General features: G+C 41.3%; 1 protein-coding gene across 1 annotated transcript in view; it reads left to right on the forward strand.

The window, feature by feature from the left end:
• BNIP3 (BCL2 interacting protein 3) overlaps window positions 1-22,508 on the forward strand; it is a 361,523-nt gene that overhangs the window by 184,516 nt on the left and 154,499 nt on the right. The gene's annotated exons all lie outside the window — the stretch shown is intronic.

Consider the following 22,508-nt stretch of genomic DNA (forward strand, 5'->3'; position numbering starts at 1 on the left):
AACTCCAAATATCACAATAAATATATCACTTCACCCTTACCACGTCTCAGCCTTCACAAATTATTTACCATATTTCAGCCTTCCCAAATAGTTACCATCATAACCTAATAAAATTACAATGAATAACAATTACTGACATATCATAAAACAAACAGACCATGCCCTCCTGTCCTCCTACCTAACTCCCCTAACTAAATACTCAGTCCCTATATACACTAAACCATTAAAATTATTAACCTACTCTCTCCTTCCCTTATAGAAATAACTATTCTACCCCCCTATTCCCCTGCCCACCCTCTAACTCACTCTCCTTCATTTTACTCTCGCAGGCCTTTTTTGTCGCACAAAAATACCTGTTCAATTCACCCCCTTTTTCCCATTGTTTAAGAATCCATCTCAGTATTGCGTTCTCATCCCCTCTCCCCAGTATTTCCCGATGCTCGGCACTCAATAATCCATGTCTTAACCCCCTCGTTCCCTCACAGTCTCTTAGCAAGTGAAACTCATCATTCACATCTCCACAAAGTACACACCTTGTCTTATCCCTGCCCTGTAACCAGCCCTTATTCCTTGGCAGACCTAAAAGCCACCACATCATCCCATATCTATTTGACCTATCGACGTATCTAATATTCAACCCTGCTATCTCCTCTATTTTCGTCAAAACACTCAGCGAATTTCTTAGTCTGCTTTCCCCCAATAATTTCTGCCTATGGATATCCCTAATTCTCCTTTCCAGTATTTTCATCCCTCTCACTTCTGTCTTTGACCAAACCTCCCCCCACAGGTGCCCTAATCCTATCCTCTCTAAATACCCTTTTATTTTTTCTAACCATCCACCCTTATACATGCTCTTAAATTGCTGTACATATGCAGCCTGTAAAACTCTCCCACCTTCCTGTCTTTTTAAATTCATCCAATATCTAACTATTCTTTTCACACCCTCTGATTCCAAATCCTCCCCACACATTAATTCCGCCCCTACATTTGCTGTACACCTCGGTAAGCCCATCACTAACTTAGCAAAACTACTAACAATCTTTCTTAGTTCCTCTCTTTTTTCATCCAGCCCCCAAACTTCTGCTCCGTATAATACCCTCCCCACTATTACCGACCTGAACACAAGTCTCAGTGTTTTGTAACTGATCCCCGGGAACTTGAGTAGCAAATTTCTGACTGAGGCTAAGGCTGCCAAGCCTCTATATTTCATTCTTTTGATCTGGTCACTCCAAGTTCCTTTATCATTAAAAATAACTCCTAGATATTCCAGCTTCCTTACCTGTTCCAATCTTTCTCCCTGTATTACCCAATTCCCTTCAATCTTTCTTCTTTTGTTCACCTGTACTATCAATATTTTAGACTTATTTCCATTAATTTTCAATCCCCATTTCCTCGCAAATAGCATCACTGACTCTAAGGCCCTATTCATCGCCCCTGAAGTTAACGTCATCAATAACACATCATCCGCAAATATCAGTCCTGGCACTTCCACACCATTAATTACCGGTACAGCCCAATTTCCTGCCCCAAACCCCTCTAAAATATCGTTTATAAATAAAATAAACAGTATGGGCGATAACTTGCAACCTTGTTTTAAACCCACCTTGGACTCCAATGGTCCACTCATTCTCCCTTCTCCCAATTTTACACAAAACCTGACATCCCTGTATATTCCTTCCACTGCCCTCAACATCTTCTCCGAAATCCCTAGCCTACCTAATTTCTCTCGTAGGGCCTCTCTATTTACCTTATCAAAAGCTTTCTCAAAATCTATTGCTGCTACATAAACCGTACTTCTATTCATATTCTTATACTTTTCTAAAATAGTCTTTACTATCATTATATTATCCACTGTTCTTTTCTTTTTCCTAAATCCCCCTTGGTAATCTGTCAAAATTCCATTTTCTTCCGCCCACCCACTTATTCTGTTCGCTAGCACCCCAGTATATATTTTACTCAGAGAATCCAGCAGAGATATACCCCTATAACTGTTCACATCGTTCCTACTACCCTTTCCCTTGTATATAGGGCATATAATTCCTGTTTCCCATTCCCTAGGGTAATTTCCTCCCTCGAATATCCTATTGAATAGTTTCACCATGCCCTCTATCATTATCTCATTTTTACTAATTTCCTTCCAAAACTTATTATTTATACCATTACACCCCCCGGCCGACTTCGCTCTGGCTCTGCTTATCACTCCCCGGATTTCCTCTCTTGTGATTTCTTTATCCAAGTCATAAATTGCCACTCCCCTATTACTCCAAATTACTTCTTCTCCCGAACCTCTCAATCTATCACCCCCCTTTTTTCCTAGTAATTCCTCGAAGTGCCTGACCCATTGCACTTCCTCAATACTCGTTCTCTCCATATTCCTTCCACCCTTAATAATTCTATTAATCTTATCCCAGACTCTCTCAAAATTGTTAGTCTTGCAGTCATTATTTATGGCTTCCATTTGTTCCTCTAACCACGTCTTTTTTGTCTCAGAAATTTTCTTTTTATACTCCTTCCTCAATCTACAGAAAAACTCCCTTTCTTGGCTTCCACCTTTCCTTCTATATTCTCCTAAAGCGTCCATCACCCTCCTCCGCAATCCTTCACACTCCCTATTAAACCATTCTTCTCCCTCTTTCTTATTTCCTTTTCTAGCTTTCACCTTCTGCGCTATCATCTTTATTGGATGTAGCAACAATTCCAAGGCTTTATCAGTATCATTCTCTTCTAACGCCCCTTCCCACCCAAATTTCAGAAGATGTAACTCCTCCTTTACTACCCTATTCCAATCCCGGCCCACCTTCTCTGTCCATTTGTACTTATTATAACCCCTCCCTCGTTTATCCTTTGTCTCATTTTCCTTCATTGTACGCTTCTCTACCTCTCTTTTCAGCATAACCCTCACCGGGAAATGGTGTGACTCAATCCAATCTCCTATTTCCATACTTACAACTTCCCCAATCATCCCTTCCGAGCTCAGAACCATATCTATCACACTACCCCCTTTCTCCGTAACATATGTCAATTTCCCCGTCCTGTCACCCTCTATCCACCCATTCAGAATATACAAGTTTCCCACAGCACACATCTCTAGGAGCTTCTCTCCATAACTATTTGTAATTTTGTCCTCACTCCTTCTGCTTTCTAACAAACACATTCCATCCTCCTTACTATAAATTGGGCTCTGTTCTCCTATTCTCGCGTTCCAATCCCCAAATAACAACATATCCTCCTCCCCTGGATACATTCCCCTTATCCTACCAATATCCACCAATAACTCTTCAAAAAAATATTTATTTGCATATTCTGAATTACTAGGATGGCAGTAAACAAAAGCTAGATTTATTTTCTTCCTCCGTCCCTCTCTCTCTCCCAAATTCAATCTCAGCCATATGGTTTCCATCATATCGGTCTCTATATCCTCTACTCTTTCACTAATTTCTTCCCTAATTAGAACTATCATCCCTCCTGGTGCTCGTCCCTTATTCCTCTCTTTTCTTCTATATTTATATTTTATCTCAAACCCCTTCCATTCAATCTCCCTCCCTGTTTCCAACCACGTCTCTAAGAGTGCCACAACATCGAAACTTTCAATTACTTCCCTAACTTTCTTGTTTCCTAATTTGCTCCTTACTCCTTCAATATTCACACATCCTATCTTCCAAAATTGTTATAACTTTCCCTCCCTCCCTTCTAGGTCTCCCACTCTATTCTTACTTCTAGTATTTATCGACCTCTCTCCCTCTGTATCCTCCATCCCTTTACGTACTTTTCCCCATATGTCTTTTAAGCTCTTACTCCTGACTTTACTCATAAGTTTTTTACCTTCTTGTCTATCTGTCTCCTCTTGACCTTTCTTTTTCGCTACACCACTGCACCCTGCACTCACCTCTTCTTGCTGCTCACCCCCACTCTCCCCCTCACTATTTTGGACTTCTGAATCCATCTCCCCTGTATTCAAGTTGAGATGATTCTCTGCGAATTTTGTATAATTTTCTTTTCCGATTAACCACCACCATTACCTCCGCCATGCCATTGAACTTGACACTACCATTTGGAGTCACCTACTGAGTTAGCTCAAGGAAACATGAGCAGGCGCTTACCGGAAAGAGTGCCTGCTTTATCTTTATTCAGCAGAAATCTGGAGCGCCCACTCTGCTGCTTGAGCGACCGGACTGTGTGCTCAAGATCACAGGTCGGTTGTGAGTGACTGCTTCCGACAGGCGGTTTTTATTCACCTCAATGCGAGTGCCTGCTCTAAATTCGCGAGTAAAGAGTGCGTGCTCAGTTTTATTCACACCACCCATGGTTTCGACAATTTAAACCTGGTGATTGAGTGTGAAAGACTGGGTGGTGACCCAACTAAAACTCAACAGCAATTGGCACGAGCATTAAATGTGTCACAAGAAACAATCAGCAGACATTTGCGAGCAATGGGGAAGATCAGTAAACTCGGTAAATGAGTCCCACACGATTTGAATGAACGGCAAATGGAAAATCGCAAAGTCGCTTGTGAAATGCTGCTTCAACGCCACGAAAGAAAATAATTTCTGTACCGACTTATGACGGGTGACGAAAAGTGGATTTTGAAAACCCGAAGCGGAGAAAATCGTGGCTGTCACCAAGGCCAAATAACTTCGGCAACGAGACCATGCTTTGTGCCTGGTGGGACCAGAGCGGTAATTGTGTAATATGAACTCTTGAAGCCCAGCGAAATCGTTAATGCACAACGCTATCGCTAACAGATTATTAATTTAAATCACGCGTTGATCGAAAGACGACCGGAATGGGCCAGAAGACATGGCAAAGTGATTTTGTTACACGACAATGCGCCGTCTCACACAGAAAAACCAGTAAAAGACCCCTTGAAATCGCTTTGATGGGACATCCTTCCGCACCCGCCGTACTCTTCCGACCTGGCGCCAGCTGACTATGGGGCACGCGCTCGCAGAGCAGCACTTCAGCAATTTCGAGGAAGTTGGAAAATGGCTCGACAAATGGTTTGCTGCAAAAGTCAAGCAGTTCTTCTGGCGTGCTATTCATAACTTACTTGAAAGATGGGCGAATTGTCTAAAAGCCGATGGCCAATATTTTGAATAAACAAAAACATAAATTTCCCTTGAAAATTACATGTTTTCGTTACCACAAAAACTGGCAAAACTTATGCATTCACCTGGTAGTAGAGTTCCGAGGACACTTACATTTACTACTACTACTACTACTACTACTACTGTATGGCTTTCTGGCTACTTAAAGTATAACATTTAAAATGTAACGTTTCCCGCTAGTCACACTCGGTGTTTAGGAACGAAACTGCCGGAATGTTAAGTTTGGTCTTGTTGCTTGATAGCAGGATAGTAATGTGCATAAAATAATACTGAAAACACACTGATTTCATATGTATTGTATAACGTTACATTTTTTTCTTTTCAGTGAGATGAAGCAAGAATGGTAGCGAAAATTCGCATTTCGAAGATTGAAGTGGTATCAGTGGGAAGAAACCTAGGAAAATGGAGTATCAGATCGAAAATACAGAATCAGAACAGGTGGATAACTTCGAGTATTTGGAGCGTTTCTCCCAGGATAGTAGTATGCTAACAGAGAGACCTTACTAATGCATCGCCACTGATTTGATCCATTTTCGGTATATATGCACGCTATGGCGAGAACTTTCACCGGTTTCAAACTCCCATGAAATTTCGAGAAAAATAATTTAATAGTGTATGTCGAAAGTGCTTCATTAGACCAGCAGCTCACGACACATTCCCACAATGAACACACAGCGCAGTGAGCAAACTTCCCGTTTCACAAGCTCGAGATCCACGAATCCACTGGCTTCCCAGTAAGGCGATCGTGGTTCGAATTTCGGTAAATGCAAGTGGGTTTTTAGGAAGGAAAACTCATCCCAATGTAGCTCTAGTTCCACGTAAAACTGGAAGTCCTTTGGCCATGTTCTCGATATCAACAGTTATGTAAAACTACAAGCCGGAAGCCGGGTTTTTTTATTACGCTGTAGTGGGACCGGTAATTGGCAGTTCGGAATCAGAAGTATGTAATGTATGTTATATCCAGTTGCTTAGTTTTAGGTCTTTCACTTATTTATTGAACGAGTTGGCTAAGCGGTTCAGGTCACGTATCCGTGAGCTTGTATTTGGGAGAGAATGAATTCGAATCCCATCGTCGGCTTCCCTGAAGATAATAAGGCCACGACCACTCTCTTTCCCATTCTTGCGTAGCCGGAAACATTCGCTGTGTTAGTGCGACGTTAAATCGCTAGCAAAAATAATATTTTCACTTTCAAATAATTATGTGCGTTTAATGATCTTCTGTTTGCTTCCCGGTACATAAACCTGTTCACATACAAACGACTTCTCTGGCTTGAATTTGCAGAGTTTTTCTGTTAGGGATCACACTTACTAGCTGTACGAGTATAGAGTGTACACGATAAATTACCATTAACATTGGATCCTTATCCGTTATCACCGACAGTTCTTAAATACTCATGTCGTTTTAAAACCTGTTACGTCGCAAGCACGCCACACTTCAAAAGAGAAAGATGCTTCAGCTATCGAGAATTCGCTACGTGTCACTATCAAAATACTGTTTTCAGCATGAAGCTGGCAAGTGCTCTAACGTACCTTCAAAGGTGGCTGCCACAGTTAAAGGTAAGAGGTTTGGTAAATAGCCTCTCGCATACATCCCAGACTTTCCTATTTGTCAAGAATCTTGATATTACTAATTCCACTTCCACTGACATATTTTTTGCGAACCTGTGCCATGTTCGTCAACACTCTTGTCCTTCCTCCGAAGGTGAATGTTTCTCTTCAGACTCAAAGTATTCAATTTGGAACGTACAAGGAGTCCTTAATTTTCTTACATATTTTATCTTATTTTTCACATGGTCGATTTTTTATTTGCCTCGACTTGGAAGAAACTTAAAAAGATGCTAAAAATGATGTATATCCGTAGATTTTAATAGCTTGGCCATCGTGTCTTCAGAGAGGCATAATGGTCGGGACATATTCAGTCGTCTTGTTTCTAAGTTTAGTTCTGTCTTTTACTTACTTACTTTCTTTCTTTCTTTCTTTCTTTCTTTCTTTCTTTCTTTCTTTCTTTTTCTGTTGGCGACCTACTTGAATAGTTTTTGTCAGATTTAGAGAGAGAGTTAAACGTTTTTAAATATAGGACTTCCGATGCAAATAGTTACTTGTGTCAGGAATGAGTGAAGGGACAGTTTGACGTGAAGTCCTTTGGATTGTAGCTTATACATTTATTTTGGGTTGAATTCAGTTATGAAAGGTCTATTGTTTCACAAACACGGCTGACGTGGTAGGACATTTTCAAAGTTGCGTTGTTATTAAGTTGTTTTGATCCGGAACAAACATGCTGTTAATTCCCTTGGAGTTCTTTAAGATTAGCAGTATGTAGGATATGTTATAACAAGTGTATCGTTAAAGATCGTTTAAGAACGACGGTATCTTTCCGTGCTAAGACCATTTGGAGGCAATGACGTGTCCGAAGATAGAGCAACGACCTGGAGATAGAAGTGGGCTTGTTAGGATACAATGTTCGTTTACTAATCTTCTCCTTGACGAGCGGTAATGTGAGTAATGACATGAGGAGATATAATCTGATCATTAACTTCAGCTGATTATCAGTAATGCTTTGTTGATTATGACATATTTTAGTCTCAATAAGATGGTATTAGCTCTGGAAATAGGTGGACGTTCGTTGTCCATATCGGTAAAACATGTGCATAGCCTACGGCGTGACGGCCTCGATGGCAGCGTTTACCATTCGGCTCTAACAGAAAATGGTCTCAAAACTTAATACAGACAAATACAACTATTTAAAGAAGATATACGGACTAAAAATTTGAAAAAAAGAAAAAAGAAAAGATGGGCAATCTAGTAAGATGCTACTATAGACATATAACCGCAAAGTGTCGCAATTAGAATTGCGGAAGTTGTAATGTATAGTTACAACAAGGCATTACTTGGTTTCTTAACTCTGTGATATTCACACCAGGCAAATGCCGGGGCTGTACCTTAATTAAGGCCACGGCCGCTTCCTTCCACTTCCTAGGCCTTTCCCATCTCATCGTCGCCATAAGACATATCTGTGTCGGTGCGACGTAAAACAAATAGAAAAAAAACTCTGTGATACGATATTTTATCTTCATTTTAGAGCCGTGAAACGACCCAGTAATCAAACATTTTACCATGAGCCGCATTGTTGGTCATTAAACTGTATTATTGTATTATGGTAACACTTTAGTACCAAGATCAAGAAAGAGATCCTAAAATAGTTATCACCAATTACTAATCTAAAACAAGTTTGAGATCTCCTAGGAAGAAGGAAGAGAAAATCCATACTTTGGAATGTTCCCGAATGTCGTCGAGACCAGAATTCGAATAACTTCCATTTGGTTTCAGAGTCTCCTCTTACGTTTTGAGAGCTGGACGAATACGTTTGTTTTGAATTTGTCTGGATTTATTTCAGTGTTCTACTATACCGTATTTACTTAACATGACTGTTGCCCGTCATAGACGGGAGAGGGCGGACTTTTGACAAATCAGATGAAATGGACATGAATTTGGAACATTTTATCTGGATGTTCATGCAGGGAGAAAACAGTACGCTCATTAAACCTCCTCAGAACATTATTTTCTGGCACACAAATAAACCGGGTATTCCGAAGAATTACGGACTCATACCTGTCTATCGGTTGCCCAACATACACTAGTGAGTTAATGCGAACAATGACAAACATGACGACATATGACTACCATGGGATGAGAAGAGTAACAGATAGACCCCCCAGCATTGCCATTACAACAGCCGAACTTCGAGAGATGATAGTAATTGTTTGGCAGTCTTGAAGGTATCGGTCAATGAGACCAATCTGGCTTTGCGTCAGGTGGCAACCGGCTGTAGAAACTCTTGCCAAACCACGCTGATCATGAGAGTACGACATATTGGTAGAAAGGTAACTGATAGCTTGCCTCCTCGTAAAATTATGCTTAATGTTCTAGTGATACCCGTCTCAAAAATTAACTCCAGTGGACTATGGCGTGTTAAATTGCAGTCATTTTCACAACGTTTCAGTTATGTAAATTCGATGTCAGTTTGAGTGTTTTTTTAATTGTTCCTCCAGTTTCAACAAAACAATGTTCCGCGTTCCATTTGCCACTATCAGTTTGTTAAACTTACTATTAGCCATGTGCACCATAATTTGTGTCGATTATCTGTAACGGTTGGATACGAGTTCACCTTTTAATGGAGGACAACAAAGACAACATCCTTGTGTTCCCTAAAAACCGAATGCCTTTGCCGGGAAAGCAAATACCTCGCCAGTGTGTAGTATTCAACGTTGTTCTTTGGTGCCAGCACTGCAAACGAAGGTGACGACCTTGAAATATTAATGACAGGAAACGTGAAGGTCATTGAGATCACTGATTGAATTGCCAATGGGGACCGCCGTACGTCTCTAGATGGTAGACAACGACCCTGTGGAACTCCCTACTGATGGTCTGCCGGGGTCGTCTAGGATTGGGCGGGTATGAATCAACTCTCTGGCCACCTGTTGACCATTGTTGGAAATGCTTCGTTTTTTCCTTCATATAGCTATTACAATTGTTCGTTCGTTTACTTTTCTTGGACTATACGATTAGTTTTAGCTGACAGAATACCTCACTTATCGGAATACAATGTTGTTTACAAGGCATGTCATATGCGCATGTTCTCTCATTGTGAGGAGACCATGAATCATTGGCAACGATAACCTTTTAATAGTCATCTTGATTTTGCGTAAGATTTCAGGCCGGAGATTAAACATGCAATACACGCTAATGTATGTGTTACGGAGTTTTCCGTGGTAGTTAGAGGTGAAAGAAGGTGCGGGGGGTGAATAGGTCTCAGGCTACGAAATTAAAGTGAATTTAAAATTTAACAAGGTTATATTTTCTTAGCAAAAACAAGAAATAACAATAATGGCAGGTACAGAGTAGCAAAACCACTAATCGAGAATGTACAATTACAGGATTTGGGGCTCCGAGAGCCAGACACACAATTCTTGAGCAATTAGCCCAACTTTACGATATACAGAATTCAACAAAGGGGCAGAAGACCCCAATCAAGCCCAGGAGCACTTGCTCCCAATTACATCATAAAGCCTCCTCGAGGCGCGCAGAAACAAACTTCAAAAGAGCGATCTGCTCTCAAAGGTTAAGCCTATCAAAGGCCACACCAAACTCCACCTTCAAGTTTTCCTCTAATGACCTAAACACAGGGGTAAAGATACCCAACCTACTGAGGCCTATTAAGTGAGAAAATTTAATTACCTGGCCTCTAAAATACCAATTTGAGAGGAGGCGAACTTGCGCTCCTAATACACTTTGTTTAAAACCCACTTGGCACTAGGCCGTAAATGCAAGGGCTAATCCCATACTAAAGAGGTGACTTTTAGAAGGAAACAATTTACATTACGTTAAGGAAGAAACGGTTGTGAAAATAAGTTCACCTCAATGCAATATGAGAGGGAGCTCGAGAGGGTTAAGCACTCTCTATCCCAATATGAAGCTTAAAAGATAGAATAAATACAAAGATTCTTTACATTTTAGGGAAAGTTACATGGTGGAAAAGCTTCGGACCCGCCCCGAGAGTTAAACTGCTGAGCTAGCAAGAAAATAAGTTATTAATCGGCCATTACCTGGTTGTTGAACTGCTGCCCGAAGAAAGAGGCGCTACCCGCCCCCTGCTATGTACTTTACACACTGAAAGATGGTACTGAAGTGGCCCGGAGACCCTAAAATCAGCAGTTTATATACTCTCGCAGAAAGTTCGAGGCGTTTCAGGAAGGAAAACACCCGCCCACAAACATTTTATTGGTGGATAAAGAAAACCCCTACACAAGATGAAGAAGAAACACATTATTGGTGGAAAATTAATTAAAGAAATTCGGGATTGGCTAAATTCAAAACAAGGGGAAAGAAAGGGTTAATATTGCCAACTTAAACAATGACTGAAAGAAATTTAGCAAAGAACAAACTTTTGAAATTAAATTTTCTCCAAAAAAAAAAAAAAAAAAAAACAGTTCTTTCACTTCGCACTAGGGTGCGCCGTTGTAGTTCTTCAGTAGTGTCCTCTAGAAGAGAATGTTCACACTTCTTACTACAAGCAAAACAAAAATACGTCGAAAACAACACAGTTCAGAAACTTCAAAATCTCCAAGTAGTGACATCTTCAGGGTAACTTGAAAATTAACACATAAGACAAGGTTCAGACTTCTTCCAGTAGGGGAGTTTCAACTGGCGCAAGGTTTGAATTAGCGGCGTGGAGGTGTACCGCCCGGTACAGTATGGATGGATATTCTTCGACTCGTAGCGCGAGTGGTTAACCGCAAACCATTACTTATGATGTATTTGTACTTTATTCTACAACCATATGGTTAGCGGGTTGATGTCCCTAGTCTCCAAATGAAACAATTAAATTTGAAATAAGTTCTGAACAGTTATGGTGATTTGTTGGAAAATTTGTATGAAAACACTTCATATGTAATTTTAACCTTTCTCCCTTTAATTGTACCGCGTTCTGTAGGACACTTAATAGTAACGTAAGTTCGTTTGCCATTCTATCCACAGTAGTTTTGTCATAATGATAAATATACACATAAAAAGGAAAATTTATCGACGTTGCAGATTTGCCATTGTGTTACAAATTGCTGTCGCTAGAAGAGCGTTCATATTGTTAATGAAAATGGTTCAACGAGCCACTTTTCAAGTTATAACTTCAACGTTTAAAAGTATACATTTTTAAGCAGACATAAAATTCACGTAGAAAATCTGAGTAACAGTGCCTTAAAAACTGCTAGAAGCGATGGCCAAACTTTTCAGTAGAAAACGACTCCTATTATCGTATTATACACGTGGGGGAGAGTGGTAAAACCAAACCTTCGTTGTTCACATTTCATATTTAATTGTTGGTGCGTTTTATAACAATCACGTCTACTTTTCTTTCTAAGGACATGGAGTAGAACTGTAATGAGTTATCATTCCCTATGTCGAGATCATTTCCTGTATCTCAAGAATGCAATTATGAAATGAACAAATTCCTATATTACTGACCAATAATTTATTTACTGTTAATCATAGCACTAATGTCCGGCTCCATGGCTAAATGGTTAGCGTGCTGGCCTTTGGTCCAGAGGGTCCCGGGTTCGATTCCCGGCCGGGTCGGGGATTTTAACCTTAATTGGCTAAATCCAATGGCTCGGGGGCTGGGTGTGTGTGCCGTCTTAAGCATTAGAATTCATCACAGGTAGGGCCCCATCCTCATAGACGCGCAGGTCGCCTGTACGGCGTCAGATTGAAAGACCTGCACCAGGCCTTTTCGGAGGCCACACGCCATTAAACAATTATAACACTAATCTTTTCTGTAAAATAGGATTCAAACTGATTCGGATATCCATGAATTAATAACAAAATTCTTTAAAATAGGTGTGATTTTGTATTTAGGAAAGAGTAATATTGCTGTTAAGTGCACTATCTGACTTTTTTTTTTTTTCAGTTTCAAAGTTAAATGGCTTTATTTTCAACTAGTTGTACCCGTCGTTGACGGGATGATCATGTAGCATATGCATGACTACACTTTTGTCGACCCATCCAGTTGCTCCTGAGATTCTGAGGTACGTAGTTGGGGCATGCGGCTGTCAGCAGCTTGTCGTAACGTACGACTTCCTGGCTCTCTTGCGTTTTCGCAGTGTCATCTCAATGGGATAGTCACCTAATAGCGTGTGGGGCCTCCTCTGGCCCTGCGAACTGCAGTGAGACGCCGTGGAAGTGATTCGACAAGTCCCTGGTAGTCCTCTGGACGCAGCTGACACCAAATCGTTTGCAGAGCGGCCGCCAATGCTGGTCTGTTCGTGGGTGCAGGATCCATGGCACGGAGCCTGCGTTCCAGGACATCCCAGATATGCTCGATAGGGTTCATATCGGGGCTCCTGGGTGGCCATGACAGTCGTTGGACCTCCGCTGCATGTTCCTGGAACCATTCCCCGGGCGACGTGGGAGCGATGTGGCGGCGCGTTATCATTTTGAAACACCGCGCTGGAAGGCCAATAATGGGTGGAGATGGTCTCCGAGCAGCTCAGCATACCACGTACCATTCAAAGTCTCTTCCAGAACAACTAGGGGGCCCATTCCATACCAGGAAAATGCACCCCAGACCATAACAGACACCAGCGCCCTGGACCACACCTTCAAGGCAGGCGGGATCCATCGCTTCATGTAGTCTGCGCCATACACGGTGCCTCCCATCGGCATGGTGCAGTTGAAATCGTGATTCGTCCGACCATATCACGTTACGCCATTGTTCCAGTGTCCATCCCTGGTGACTGGCGACAAATGCGCGTCGTTGTGCCCGATGACGTTGGATTAACAGTGGCACCCGTGTGCGGCGCCGGCTCCCATACCCCATAGAACCCATGTTCCTACGGATTGTCCACTGGGAGACGTGTCTAGCACGGCCTGTGTTGAATTGAGCCGTGATTGGTTGCACGGTTGCCCGTCTGTCACTGTTGACAATCCGTCTCAGATGTCGCCGGTCACGGTCATCGAGGGTGGCTGGACGGCCGGTCGTTCGTCTGTTGTGAACGGTGACACCCGCATTCAACCATTCACGATACACCCTGGACACGGTTGATCGTGTGAAGCCGAATTCCCGCACCACTTCCGAAATCGCACTTCCCGTCCGTCGGGCACCAACCACCATACCCCGTTCGAACGGTGTCAGCTCACGACGACGTTCCATGTTACAGCTGTCACATGCACAGCCACTGCTCACAAGGTCTCCTATACAACTGCCGCTGGCACAGGGGGCGTGTGGTGCGCAGATAACACACCTGCGCATCAGTGCTCCGCTATCCCATGACATTTGCTCAGTCAGTGTAATATTCAGAGGAGACTTTTCAATCTACGAGTAAAATCAAGATTCGCAAAAACGAATCAAAGCAGCTCGTTGTCATTCATTGAACTGAGGTTCATTTTCCAGAGGATGAATTACTAGATTGTATCACAGAGCAAAATCCAGCTGTAAAGTAAGCTATCACAGGAGAGGTTGGACCACAAAATACGTAGTTGTTGAAGTCAGCGCCGCCGTATTTTGGTCATTGCCTCTTACAGAGCTAGAGGGAAAGTCGAATAGAACATCTTGAGCTGGCGTTACTCTGGTTATGGCTGACCATTCCTTGATCAGTTTCCAAGAGCGGGAAGTTTTTGGAAATACTGTATCTCCGAAACTGATGGTTATAGGGCCTTAAAATGTTGGTTTCAGAATCCTACCGTGACTCGCCGAGTATTCTCACAGTGAAGGGCGTAAAATGAGGTGTGCTCGGCCCTTTTACTACAACTCCGATGTTTTGCCTATTTTATAGATATGTTGTGCCCCACTTACAACATTTGAGTACAGATTTGAATTTGACAATATAACTACTTCCACGACCTTTCCGAGTGCCTCATGCAGTTTTGTAATTGATCAGTGGAGGCGTGTATACGTGTATGAGAACAAACTTACTTTTGATTTTGTTGATACAGATTATTTTAATAGAATTTGTTATATACCAATTTTATGAAAACATCGCTTCTGCCGATATCTTCTCAATTGCCTTCATATATGATTTATTTACTGCCTTGTAAATACTACGCGCTGGGTTACAAATCGGAAACAAATGCGAATTACCTTCGATAACTTCCAAACCCCTATCGGGTGTGATAATCTCATTTCGAAAATATTTTAGTGATAGTCGACGGGTGCTTATTGAACTATTTCTAATATAGTGGAAGTAAGTATCGTTTACGACACAATGGTAAAAAAACAGGGACTCAGTTGCTCCGGTTTTGTCATTCCTCTTGAGCCCTGATTGAGTGTAGTGTTGTTCTGGTATTTCGTTGTAAACTACCGGTACTCGCGCTGCCTTTATAGATTAGTGATAGAGTATCGGCTGTGGTTCTCAATAGCGCGAGCTCAAACCCAACAGAGGTAGTCGGATTTTTGAAGGGCGGGAAGAAATCCGGTCGGCAGTCCATGTCGTATGTAAAAGATCTGACACATTTGGTGTTTACTCGACAAAATAGTTAAAAACAGCCGTAGATTGCTATCTGGTGTAGTAAAACGGATAATCGAAATTGACGTACAGGCAGCCTAACTTGTGCCAAATGAAAACTCCACTACACGGTACTTGAGGTCATACAATTATTATTATTATTATAATATTATAATATTATAATAATATTATTAATAATAATAATAATAATAATAATAATAATAATAATAATAATAATAATAATTTATGCTTTCATTTCCCACCTTTCGTGAGGCTCTTCGTTTAGTTTCACGTTAAGTGTGTTGTGATTATTGGTTAACTACATCTATTTCTGTATCTTTCCTTCGTCTGATACTCTCCATCTTCGAAGGTTTGAAATTCATCCTATTTTGTTATAGGACCGTTACCCCGATATGAGTTGCTACACTAATTTCCTTTAAATATTCAGTCCCTGTGGCTGTAGGAAACGTCATTTCCCTGGTTGGCGCTCCTGGCCTAATAATGTAGTGTTAACAGTTGATTATCTGAGAATCTGGCCTTTGAAAATTTGGCGTAAGAGAATTATCAATTCAAGTGTCATATCGTTCTTGGCTACAAAAGCATGATAAATATTACCTTTTAAACCTCCGTCAGGCTTGCATTACTTGAGAGACCTCTCTTAAGCGTAGCATTAAACGAGAGCGCTATTCAAAAACCAGCCGAAAGTTGTCATAACTTAGAGATTAATCGACTGGAACTTATAACCGCCCGTTATTCCTTTTTAGTGGTTGGTTGGCTTGAATTTTAACGACTTTTATATCATATGGTCAGACTGTTTCGTGTTCAAGTCCTGCCGTTTCATACAATAAAAACAACGAAGAATCAGTATTACTTAATTTTGAGGACGTCTTTCAACACGATTTGATTACTGAACCAGTTTGTATCATAACGAGTTGACCACAGTCAAAATTGGTATTTCAGTGTTTGGCTCCTAAGAAGGAGATGCGAAATGCAACGATTAGGATGTCTCGTAGCGCCCAGCATTTTGGGATGCTACATATCACGAGATTTGTTTAGTGCTAGCATAAATACTTCTGTTGATCGTATATTGGTACGTAATGTAATATTTCATTCCATTCTTTTGCTTTATTATTGAAGTCTTGTTTTTCTCTTCATAATGCTGAGTTTTTGTTTTATTTTAGTTTAATTTTATACTTCAGATTATCACAGCGGAGCCTCCGTGGCTCAGGCGGCAGCGCGTCGACCTCTCACCGCTGGATACCGTGGTTCATATCCCGGTCACTCCATGTGAGATTTGTGCTGGGCAAAGCGGAGGCGGGGCAGGTTTTGCTCCGGGTACTCCGGTTTCCCCTGCCATCTTTCATTCCAGCAACACTCTCCAATACCATTTCATTTCATCTGTCAGTCATTTATCATTGCCCCAGAGGAGTGCGACAGGCTTCGGCAGCCGGCACATTTCCTATTCTCGCCGCTAGCTGGGGCTTCATTCATTCCATTCCTGACCCGGTCGAATGACTGGAAACAGGCTGTTGATTTTTATTTTCAGATTATCAAAGCGCGTGCAAGTTTGTGTTGAGAAGGGAGATGACCTACCTAGTTGATGATTTTGTCGAATTATCGTCGCTATTCTTGATAAAATTATTTCCATTGTTAATAAATAACTAATTAAAAATGTAAGTACATAAATAAATAAATGTATATAAACAATAACAATTAGGAATCTAGTCCACTTGAACTGCTGCTGTTGACTGTGGGGTGAACATCTTATTCAACTCATCCAGAAACATTGCTATAAATGTCATGGAATTTGTACGATCTGACAAAGATATATTTCATTCACCTTACTGGCTAACATTTCCTTCGGCGAGGGGTTGAGTATAATAATACGACTTGGTTATAATGGAAATACATAGGCGTATTCAATTTTTTATTCGTTTCTATTTATTATTCTTTTTCGTTTATTCTCCTGTGTTTGATAATTCCCTTTAGTATCAGAGATAATTCTAGTGAAAATAGGCTATTCCTGCAAATGCTGTGAAGTAGTATGGGCTCTTCCCTGTTGCAATGCGCGACTTTTTTTTTTTAATCAGTGAAGCCGTAGCTCCGGTCCAACTCATTGGTTAAACGGTCAGCGTTGAGGCCTTCGGTTCAGTGGGTGCCGGGTTCGATTCCCGGCTGGGTCGGGGATGTTAATCGCCTCTGATCAATTCTTCTGGCACGGGGACTGGGTGTTTCTGTTTGTCTCAACACTTTCCTTTTCATATTCAGACAACACAGTACACTACGCTACCAACCTCCACAGAAACGCGCAATAGTGATTACATCCCTCCAAATAGGGTTGGCGTCAGGAAGGGCATCCGGCCGTAAAACAGGGCCAAATCCACATATGCGACACAGTTCGCACCTGCGACCCCACTTATATGGAAGAAGAAGAAGAAGAAGAAGAAGAAGAAGAAGAAGAAGAAGAAGAAGAAGAAGAAGAAGAAGAAGAAGTGAAGCTGCACCTCCGCTCACTAAGTACTTGTATGTTGAAAAGGAACGTTCCACGTCATCGGAAGACGTAAGTGGTGCATATTTCATTTTTAGTCTGTAATGTAGATCCTTGTTTGCTGCAAAATCCTCAACGCCAGAATTTATGGTTAAGCTCTACTCCAGCTTCCGCTTTTCAATACCCTCATATCCTTCCTTCCCGTTCATCAGAACAGTCCATTGCGCATCCAGAAACATAAATGCCATAGAATTTGTACGATCTGACAGATACATTTCATTCACCTTGCTGGCCAACATTTTCTTCGGCGAGGGATTGAGTATAATAACATGACACTGTCCCTCCAATTTTGTAACAGCAGTTGTCATCAAGTTAATTTTGCAATTCCTCTTCAGATGCTAGTTCTTCGTCCTGTCACTGCCGAGGAATCATTCGGTAAAACATCTAAGAAATCACATCTAGCCTTAAAGTGGTTAAACATAAACACTGTAGCCTTCAATTCAATACCCCATCTAGTGAAAACTGAGGAAGGTGGAAGGTAATTTCAACGTAAATATTGTATCCTACCAGGAGCATTTTTCAGAATGTTCTTATTGGAAAACACATTCATTTGCATATGAATATATATGCCGGGGTGAGTAGCTCAGGGGAGTAGAGCACTGGCCTTCTGAACCCAGCTTGGCAGGGTGGATCCGGCCTCAGTCAGTTGTATTTGAAGGTGCTCACAGATGTCAGCTTCGTGTCCGTAGATTTATTGACACGTACAAGAAGTTCTACGGGGCAAAATTATTTCACCTCGACGTCTCCAAGAACAAACAAGTTACATTATTATTATTATTATTATTATTATTATTATTATTATTATTATTATTATTATTATTATTATTATTATTTATGCCTCACAAACTCCATGCAGTGTATATGAAATGCAGGTCACATGTTTTAGATTAGGTTAGAGTAGGTTTCGGGTTAGCAATAGCCAACATGTAAGTCCTTTGGTCCGAAAACACTATCCACACTCGATCATTTTCAATTTTCAATTACTTTAGGACGGAATAGAACCCCTAGATTGTTGAAATTTTGCATCATACTGGCATCGTCTGTTTCGTTCAGGAAGAAAGTCAAAAATATGTCTTTCACTTGCTGTCTTTTCAGCGGTGTTACTAAAATGTTCAAACAATTATCTGTTCTGCCTACCAGTGGTTTCATTTAGGAAAAAGAAATACTGGATCATCGGCTAGTACTTGCCTGATCTGTTTTCATTTTTCTTCGTACAGAGGCTGAAGATATGGTTTTCGTACTCTCGTCTGGAACAGACTTCCCAGTGTATGTATATATATATATATATATTTTTTTTGCTAGGGGCTTTACGTCGCACCGACACAGATAGGTCTTATGGCGACGATGGGAGAGGAAAGGCCTAGGAGTTGGAAGGAAGCGGCCGTGGCCTTGATTAAGGTACAGCCCCAGCATTTGCGTGGTGTGAAAATGGGAAACCACGGAAAACCATCTTCAGGGCTGCCGATAGTGGGATTCGAACCTACTATCTCCCGGATGCAAGCTCACAGCCGCGCGCCTCTACGCGCACGGCCAACTCGCCCGGTAGTATATTTCTGCAAATACGATTTCATAATAGGGTTAAGCTTCGAAAGTGGAATACAACACGCCCCAAATGTCTTCACAGTATTAAAAGAAAGCTGCAATGTGTTTCTTTAACCATTTTGAGGCTACATTGTGATTTCTTTGATGTTCTACATAATGATTCCTCGGCTGTGACAAAGGACGAAGAACTAGCACCAAAACAGGAATTGCAAGATGAACTTTTACTGCTATTACAAAATTGGAGGAGCAGGGTCCTCTGAAAGATGCGCAATGGGCTGTTCTGGTCGATGGGAAGGAAGCACTGAAGGGTACTCAAAAGCGGAAGCTGGACCAGAGCTTAGACATAAACCCTGACGTTGAGGATTTTGCAGCAAACAAGGATCTACATTACAGACTACAAATGAAATATGTACCACTTACGTCTGCTGACGTGGAACGTTCCTTTTCGACGTACAAATACTTCGTGAGCGGAGGTGCAGCTCAACTGATTAAAACAAAATTCTGAATGAGCGCCAGTGGCTCACCAATAAACTAATGTCACAGTCCACCTTCACTACATTATATTGCCTTATTCTTCGCCTATATGCCGCTTGACGCGATTACTTTGGTGTTTTTCATCAACTGTTACTGAAATATCACATACATTGCACCTCAGAACAGACCCATCACTTTGAATATCGAGAACCTACAGCCTGTTTTCCAGTCAGTGACCGGGTCAGGGATGGAGTGAATGAAGCTCCCATCTTGTAGCGAGGATAGGAATTGTGCCGGCTGCCGAAGCCTGTCGCACTCCTTTGGGGCAATGATTAATGGCTGACAGATGAAATGAAATGATAGTGGAGAGTGTTGCTGGAATGAAAGATGACAGGGAAAACAGGAGTACCCGGAGAAAAATCTGTCCCACCTCCGCTTTGTCCAGCACAAATCTCACATGGAGTGACCGGGATTTGAACCACGGAACCCAGCGGTGAGAGGCCGACGCGCTGCCGCCTGAGACACGGAGGCTTCTCACTTTGAATATCATCTGCTCCAAACTGTTTAATATCGCCATGCATTTTCACACCGTTCATTTTGTTTCCGCATGCTGAATATTGGCAACGAGCCAAAGTAGGTGCAGGTTGGAAAAAACATTGTTGTGTAAGTAAGGAGAAATTGAAGGAACTTACTAGGAAAGAAGAAGTCGGTTAAGGATAACATGATTGGAAGCATAATTGGCAGTCATACAAATTTTAGTGAAAAATAGAAGGGTATGTATAGGTACTTTCAGGCAGAAAGAGGTTCCAAGAAGGACATTCCACGAATCATTAATGAACAAGGGAAGCGTGTAGGAGCAGAAGTATTCAGCCAGCAGTATGTAAAGGTTGTTGCTTACAAGGATAATGTTCAGATAGAGGTGACGACTAATATTAACGAAGTATTGATAGTGACCTACGATAACAAAGACGTTTGTAATAAGATACAAAAGTTGAAAACTAGAAAAGCAGCTGGAATTGATAAGATTTCTGGTGATATGCTAAAGACAATGGGTTAGGATATAGTACAATATCTGAAGTACTTATCTGATTACTGTTTGCACGAAGGAACTATACCAATTGAATGGAGAGCTGCTATATGAGCCCCTGTGTATAAAGGAAAGTGTGTAAATATAAAGCCGAAAATTACAGGCCAGTCAGTTTGACATGTGTTGCATGTACTGTAAGTTTAGGGAAAGCATTCTTTCTGATTATGTAAGACATGCTTGCGAAATTAATTACCGGTTCTAGAGAAGGCAGTTCGGGTTAGGAAAGGTTATTCCACTGAAGCTAAACTTGCAGGATTTCATCAAGGTATAGCAGATATCCTAGATTCGGGAAATCAAATGTACTGTATCGCAATTGACCTGTCGAAGGAATTTGACAGGGTAGATCATGGGAGACTACTGGCAAAAATGAGTGCAATTGGACTAGACAAGAGTGACTCAATGAGTGGCTATAGTTCTAGGTAGAACTCAGAGAATTAGAGTAGGCGAAGCTTTATCTGATCCTGTAACCATTAAGAGGGGAATTCCTCAAGGCAGCATTATTGGACCTTTATGTTTTCTTAAATATATAAATGATGTGTAAAGAACTGAAATCGGAAGTAAGGCTTTTTGTTATATATACTCTTTCGAGTAATGAATAAGTTACAGGATTGTGAGCAACTGAAAAAAAAAAAAACACCTCGACAATGTTGTGAGATGGACAGCAGGCAATTGTGTGATGATAAACGGGGTTAAAAGTCAAATTGTGAGTTTCACTAATAGGAAAAGTCCTCAATTTTAATTACTTCGTTGATGGGAGTGAAAGTTCCTTATAAGAATCACTGTAAGTACCTAGGGATTGTAAGTAAAGGGTACAGAATTATGCACATGATTATGAGGGTTATTTGAGGGTTTTAAAGGAGACAAATGAGCAGCGTTACAAACATGTTAAAAAGTTTGGGCTTGGAAGATTTGGGAGAAAGGAGACGAACTGCTGGACTGTGTTATATTCCGAGCTGTCAGTAGACATGTCCGGCTCCATGGCTAAATGGTTAGGGAGATGGCCTTTGGTCACAGGGGTCCCGGACTAGATTCCCAGCAGGGTTGGGTATTTTAACCATCATTGATTAATTTCGCTGGCACGGGGGCTGGGTGTTTGTGTTGTCTTCATCATCATTTCATCCCGACGCGCAGGTCGCCTAGGGGTGTCCAATCAAAAGACCTGCACCTGGCGAGCTGAACATGTCCTCGCACACTCCTGGCACTAAAAGCCATATGCCATTTCATTTCAGTAGAGATATGGCGTGGAATGATATTAGTAGAGGAATAAATTTGACTGGTGTTTTAAGAGTAGGAATGATCACAGTATCAAGATAAATTTGGAATTAAAGAGGACAAATTGGGGCAAATATTAGTTTATAGGAAGAGTTAGTGATTAGAATAGTTTACCAAGGGAGATGTTCAATAAATTTTCAAATTCTGTGCATATATATAAGAAAAGACTAGTTGAACAACAGGTAGGAAATCTGCCACCTGGGCGATTGCCGTAAATGCAGGTCAGTTGTGATTGATTGATTGATTGATTGATTGATTGATTGATTGATTGATTGATTGATTTCTGGACTGGAGAATTACAACAGTTTAAATTCGTTCCTCACTCCAGCAGTCAACGATACTGATGTGCGGGATTTGCTAATTGGTCAGTTTGACTTCGCCTACCTCCTTTTCTTCCTGTAGTACGTTTGAGCGCAAACTAATCTGAATGCTTTCACCTAACACAACTGCCCTGAAGCAAAGGTAATGTGATACCACTCTAAAGACCG

This window comes from Anabrus simplex, chromosome 1, assembly GCF_040414725.1.
Source record: "Anabrus simplex isolate iqAnaSimp1 chromosome 1, ASM4041472v1, whole genome shotgun sequence".
Classification (NCBI taxonomy): domain Eukaryota; kingdom Metazoa; phylum Arthropoda; class Insecta; order Orthoptera; family Tettigoniidae; genus Anabrus; species Anabrus simplex.